We start from the raw sequence: 7,344 nt of genomic DNA, 5'->3' as shown, positions 1-7,344 counted from the left end.
CCAAGGGATCTCATTGTTCAGTTCCCACCTATGAGTGAGAACATGCGGTGTTTGGTTTTCTGTTCTTGTGATAGTTTGCTAAGAATGATGGATTCCAGCTGCATCCATGTCCCTACAAAGGACACAAACTCATCCTTTTTTATGGCTGCATAGTATTCCATGGTGTATATGTGCCACATTTTCTTAATCCAATCTGTCACTGATGGACATTTGGGTTGATTCCAAGTCTTTGCTATTGTGAATAGTGCTGCAATAAACATACGTGTGCATGTGTCTTTATAGCAGCATAATTTATAATCCTTTGGGTATATCCCCAGTAATGGGATGGCTGGGTCATATGGTACTCCTAGTTCTAGATCCTTGAGGAATCGCCATACTGTTTTCCATAATGGTTGAACTAGTTTACAATCCCACCAACAGTGTAAAAGTGTTCCTATTTCTCCACATCCTCTCCAGCACCTGTTGTTTCCTGACTTTTTAATGATTGCCATTCTAACTGGTGTGAGATGGTATCTCATTGTGGTTTTGATTTGGAGCCCTCCTTCCTTCCATTCAGACTAAATGTTCCTTAGGCCTACTGTACAGCTGGGACTTACTTTTATTAGTCTTTGCGATCTTAAAATGTCTTTCTTTTGTTATCAGACTCAATTGATAGTTGATTAGGACAAAATTATAGGTTCGAAATAATTTTCTCTCAGAATTTTGAAGGCATTCCTCCATTGTTCTCTCTAAGAGCCAGCGTTGCTGATCAGGTGATCAAACCATTCCAATTCTTGTTCCCGTAACTATTAATGTTTTTCCTCTCTGGAAGCTTTTAGGATCTTTTCTACATCTTTGCTGTTCTGAAATGTCATAATGTGTGTAGGGGTTGAGCAAACTGGTTTAGTACCCCAGATATAAGGCCTGCAACTCAATAAGCCTCACCTATGTAAATAGAGCCATTATACTGGGGGACCTCTAAATTCCAGATAGTAGAGATCTTTGTTTTAGAACATGAATGCCCACATTAGTTACCTCAATTAGACAATTTATTCAATCTCTTTAGAGAATAACCTTCTGATTTTTTTCTTTGCCTTGGGAATCAATGCCTGAATACTAGCAGTTCTATATGCAGTGGAGGAAAATGATTAATATACAGATTTTCAATGAATTTATCATATTTCATTGTCACCCTCTGCCTTACTTGGCATTTCCAATTTTCAAACTTTTCTGTGATCCTACAAGCTGTAAGCCCCCTCTGTCATTTTATCTGCCAATCTTTATCAGCCAGCATCCTATTGAATTTCTGTCTATCAGAAATGTATTGGGATCTCTTTTCCACTGACTCCCTCTACTATTGTCTTCATTATATCTTTTTTATTGTTTAATGTCATTTTTAAAATTTTTTTATTTTTAATTTTTGTGAGTACATAGTAGGTATATATTTATGGGGTACACGAGATACTTTGATACAGGCACACAATGCGTAATAATCACATCAAGGTAAATGCAGTAACCATCACTTCAAGCACTTATCCTTTCTTTGTATTGCAAACAATCCAGTTATACTCTTAGTTTTTTTAAATGTATAATATTTTAAAATGTACAATATTAAAATGTACAATAAATGATTGTTGACTATAGTCACCTTGTTTTGCTATCAAATACGAGATCTTATTCATTCTAACTATATTTTGTACCCTTTAATAATCCCCACTCCCCCACCCATTACTACCCTTGCCAGCCTCTGATAACCATCATTCTACTCTACATCCCCATGAGTTCAATTGTCTTAATTGTTTAGCTCCCACAAATATGTGAGAATATATGAAGTTTGTCTTTCTCTGGCGTCTTTCACTTAACATAATGACCTCCATTTCCCTCCATGTTGTTGCAAATGACAGTATCTCATTCTTTTTATGGATAAATAGTACTGCATTGTGTATGTGTACCATATCTTCTTTATCCATTCATCTGTTGATAGAAACTTAGGTTGCTTCCAAATCTTGGCTATTGTGAATACTGCCACAATAATCATGGGAGTGCAGATATCTCTTTTGATATACTGATGTCCTTTCTTTTGAGTATTTACCTAGCTGATATCCTTTCTTTTGGGTATATACCTAGCAGTAGGATTGCGGGGTCATATGGTAGTTCTATTTTTAGTTTTTTGAGGAACCTCCAAACTGTTCTCCACAGTGATTATTATAATTTACATTCCCACCAACAGTGTACAAGGGTTCCCTGTTCTCCACATCCTCATAAGCATTTGTTATTGCCCATCTTTTTTTTTTAATAAGAAAACATTTTTAAAGCCTTTATTTACAAAAGCTTTAAAAACAAATAATACCCTCTGTTTTGCAAATAATATTTGTTTAAAAAGGACCACCCAGTTACAGCACTGTAATATCATGAATAAAGAATGTACAAGGGAGACAAATCAATGTGACTAACATTTGGAGATTTGCTAATATTATTGATTGAAGTATAGGTAATACACATTCTAACTTGTAGTCCATCATTTCAGGGTAGAGTTAATGGTTACCGAAAAGTCTTCCTACATCCTACACATGCTCTGGTCTGGTCACGTGTTCTGCATGGTGAAATATTTCACAGTCTCTTTTGTCAATATATATAAAATAGATTGCAAAGATATACACAAAAAAATAAACAAGCATTACACTCCTCAGGTAATTTTATTAGCTCTCTATATATATTCTCAAGCATCAAAATGTTATACTTGATTGAAGATTTGTTTCAGAAAATATTTTATCCTTTATGTACTCATATATATATGAGTACATAAAATATATGTTATATATATACATATATATGGATTTTGTTGTTTTGTACCACATCTCTTCATTACTTACCTTTGTAGCAACTATGAAAGCTCAATTTTTAACTTCTAATTTAATTTGGTACAAAATATACCTAAAGACTTGTTATCTTTGGATTTTAAAAAAATCAATTTGTATAACCAACAAATCAAGAGCATCGTAAGTATGGCTACAAAATGAAAAAAAAAAAAAAAACAAGAGTAAACAGTGATAGAATAAAAATAAGCAGATCAAGGGAAGTGTGCTATCATAAAGTAACTGTAGCTTCAACATCTTGAGTACCAGTTTCCTGGCAGATAGTAAATATCCAATCACAAGGGATTTTTCCTGAAGGATGTAAGACTGGTTTGAAAATTCTTCAGTCTGTAGGTTGCCTGTTCACTCTGATGGTAGTTTCTTTTGCTGTGCAGAAGCTCTTTAGTTTAATGAGATCCCATTTGTCAATTTTGGCTTTTACGCCGTTTCTTTGGTGTACTCTTTAGATACGAAGTCTTTGCCCATGCCTCTATGTCCTGAAATGGTAATTACCTAGGTTTTCCTGTAGGATTTTTATGGTATTAGGTCTTAAGTATTCTAAGTCTCTAATCCATCTTGAATTAATTTTCGTATAAGGAATAAGGAAAGGATCCAGTTTCAGCTTCTACTTATGGCTAGCCAATTTTCCAGCACCATTTTATTACTAAATAGGGAATCCTTTCCATTTCTGTTTCCTCCCCAGGCTCACAAAGACTGGGATGGTTTAGATGTGTGGTATTATTTCTGAGGGACTCTGTTCTGTTCCATTGTCTATATCTCTGTTTTGGTACCAAAGTACTACGCTGTTGGTTTCACTGTAGCCTGTAGTATAGTTTGAAGTCAGGCATGATGCCTCCAGCTTTGTTCTTTTGACTCAGGGATTGTCTTGAGATGCGGGCTCTTTTTTGGTTCCATATGAATTTTAAAGCAGTTTTTTCCAATTCTGTGGTTAAACTCATTGGTAGCTTGATGGGGCCATTGAATCTATAATTACTCCTGGGCAGTATGGCCATTTTCACGATATTGATTCTCTTCCTATCCAGTGAGCATGGTATGTTTTCCCATTTGTTTCAGGGTTCCTTTGCATTTCAGTGAGAGGTGGTTTTTGTAGTTCTCCTCTTGAAGAGGTCCTTACATCCCCTTTTGAAGCTGGATTCCTAGGTATTTGACTTCTTTGAAGCAAATTGTGAACAGTTCATTCATGATTCCAAATTTCTTGTTTTGGTCTGGTTACTAGTGTATAAGAATGTTTGTGATTTTTGCACATTAATTTGTATCCTGAGATTCCTTTGCTGCTGCTTATCAGCTTACATGAGATTTTGGGCCGAGACAATGGGGAGAAAAATTTTTGGTAATCTACTTCATCTGACAAAGGCTAATATCCAGAACTCATGTAAGAACTCAAACAAATTCATAAGAAAAACAAACAACCTATCAAAAGTGGGCAAAGGATATGAATAGGACATTTCTCAAAAGAAGACATTCATACAGCCAATAAGAGACATACATGAAAAATGCTCATCATCACTGGCCATCAGAGAAATGCAAATCAAAACTACAATGAGATACCATCTCACACCCAGTTAGGAATGGCTATCATTAAAAGTCAGGGAAACAAAGAAAGCTTGGAGAGGATGTGGAGAAATAGAACACTTTACAATTGTTGGTGGGATTGTAAACTAGTTCAACCATTATGGAAAACAGTATGGCGATTCCTCAAGGATCTAGGAACTAGATGTACCATATGACCAGCCATCCATTACTGGGGATATACCCAAAGGATTCAGATAAAATTATGCTGCTATAAAGACACATGCACACGCATGTTTATTGGGTGGTGCACTATTCACAATAGCAAAGACTTGGGAATCAACTCCAAATGTCCATTGAAGTGACAGATTGATTAAGAAAATGTGGCACATACACCATGAATACTATGCAGCCATAAAAAGGATGAGCTCTGTGTCCTTTGTAGGACATGGATGCAGCCAAACCATCATTCTTAGCAAACTATCAAAGAACAGAAAACCAAACAATCTCCGACGTTCCTACCAAGTAGGTGGGAATCCGGAACAATGAGACTACCTTGACCCGGAAGGAACACTACACAATCGGGCCACAGTGGGGAGGGAGGGGAGGGATTGCACTGGGAGCTATACCTGATGTAAAATGACGAGCTGATGGCAGCACACCAACAAGGCACAAGCATACATATGTAACAAACCTGCACGCTATGCACATGTAATCTCTCTTACAACCTACAGTATAATAATGATTAAATAAATTTTAAAAACAATTAAAATAAAAAAGTATTGTATAGTAAATACAAAAAAAAAATAAATAAAAATAAAGATATTCATAAAATAGCAACAAAAAAAAAAAGAAAATCTCTTCAGTCACAGGAGCAGCTTACGCTAATTAGAAACCGACAGACACTCAGGATGTGTGCTCTGGAAGATTAAATACCACGGCCAGAAACAGGCAGCTCTTTCGGGTCTCAGTAGTTTCTTGTCTTTCGGCTCACACTGAATTGACAGTTTGCACAATGAATGTGCTATATTCTGTGGGTCAAAACCGAGTAAATGCTGTGTAAAGTTGGCAGATGGTCATTTTTCCAGCTAAGATCAAGTAAAACCAAAATTTCTGATAAAACAGAGGTTTCGAGTCAGAATCACTCTCCAAAGTACAAAATTGATGGTCCACATTCTCAAATAGCTAAAACTCCTGTAGAATGGAAGGGAGAGACACGAAACAGAGAAATAAATTACAGTCAGTGCTAGTTAATTTAGGAAAAGGGAAAAATAAACCAAACTCCCAAGTAGGTAAAGTTTATCAAAATATTCAGTGATGTAGCTTTCTCCACTCTCTGTCGCACACACTTGCTAACAAGTATATTAAATTAAGGCCAAATTTAACCTGAATGTGTTTTTTGTTTGTTTGTTTGTTTGTTTGTTTTTTGATCTGAGATAGGAACAATCATACTTAGTACTGAAAGGCAGACAATAAAATGGGCCATGAAAGGGTGGGGGGAGGTACTGTCTATTTTTCAAGGGATTCAACCAGAGATAAAACCTATATACAAGCATGTGTGTAGCTCGAAATAAAATAAAAATAAAAGGACTATTTCACGTCATGACTGCTTGTTGGCTTCTTCTTCATATGCATTCCCTGTGCCATTCTGTACATAGGGTGATGAATCAGAACCAAGGCCATACATACATGACCACAATATTTGTCATCATCAATATGACCTTCAAAGAACATTTCTCTCATTTTGAAAAAGGCCATTCCTGTGAGCAATGAATTAGATCCTGCCTGATGTTGTGGTCCTATCTATTCCAGTTTTAACTGTTCTGCCACCTCCTGTAATCCATCTTTGAGATTTTTGCAGCTCTTCATGAGGTACTTCACATCATAAATGGCAGGTAAAAACAATGGAAGGATCTCAAAGAAGTCAAGTTCTTCTTCAGGCAAGTTAGAGTTGGTCAGGATTTTGATTAAATAGCCAAAGTTGTAACTGCTATGAAATGACAACCATTTGACCCCTTCACAGAGGACCACTCCTGAAGTCATAAGAAGTTCTACAAAGTACTGGGTCTCAATTCCTTCCTCATCATGTTTTTTAAACCGGATACCACGTGTTGTTAGTAGCTCTATAGAGTCCTGGGCATACATGTCCTCCGTCAAATTAAATTTAAAATTAAACTGCCAAGTTGAAGTTCCTGGAGGGTATTCTCCTTGCTCATTCATAAATGTCAGTCCTAGCTGAATTATCTTTAGCAAGTCTACATTACACCGCAATAGTTGGTATTGATAGTCAGCATTGCTCCTGAATTCCCCAATGGGTCTTGCAACCACACCTGGAAACTCAAGTGTCCATAGCAATGTAATTATATTTTTGGATAACTTGACAAATTTTCTTCATCTCTTCATCCACGTTGCAAGCCCAAACTTCACAAATTCTTTGGCTATAATCCACAGTTGCTGCTGGCATAGTGAGGGCACAAGGGAGTATAGATGCCAAGCATCAAAATGTTATACTTGATTGAAGATTCGTTTCAGAAAATATTTTATCCTTTATTTATGTACTTGTGTCACTGAGCTTGCGCTCCTCCTCTTCCCCTCGCCATAGAGACAGTACCCAGCGGCAGTGGCAGTGGTGGGTACCCCATAGACACCTCTCGCCCAGCAAGGGGGAAAGGTGAGCAGGAGCTGCGCCGCACCATGCTGCGCCGTCGCTTTTCACACTGTCCATCTTTTGAATAAAAGTTAAAATGGATAAAGGCCATTTTCGCTGGGGTGAGATGATATCTCATTGTAGTTTCAATTTGCATTTCTCTGATGATCGATGATGTTGAGTACCTTTTAATATGCTTCTCTGCCATTTGTATGTCTTCTTTTGAGAAATGTCTATTCAGATCTTTTGCTCATTTTAAAATCAAATTATTAGATTTTTTTTCCTATAGAGTGGTTTGAGCTCCTTATATATTCTGGTTATTAATCTCTGTCA

At 36.7% G+C, this 7,344-nt stretch overlaps 1 pseudogene across 1 annotated transcript; it reads right to left on the bottom strand.

Annotated features, from left to right (window-relative positions):
• Nucleotides 1-5,817: 5,817 nt before the first annotated feature.
• On the bottom strand, nucleotides 5,818-6,828 carry LOC116272055 (annotated as a pseudogene). The gene has a single exon (XR_004180785.1). The product of XR_004180785.1 is annotated as a CCR4-NOT transcription complex subunit 7 pseudogene (transcript).
• Nucleotides 6,829-7,344: the final 516 nt, after the last annotated feature.

Source organism: Papio anubis, chromosome X, assembly GCF_008728515.1.
Source record: "Papio anubis isolate 15944 chromosome X, Panubis1.0, whole genome shotgun sequence".
NCBI lineage: Eukaryota > Metazoa > Chordata > Mammalia > Primates > Cercopithecidae > Papio > Papio anubis.
The sequence above is the reverse complement of the archived record's forward strand: the minus strand, read 5'-3'. Positions and strand labels throughout refer to the sequence as shown.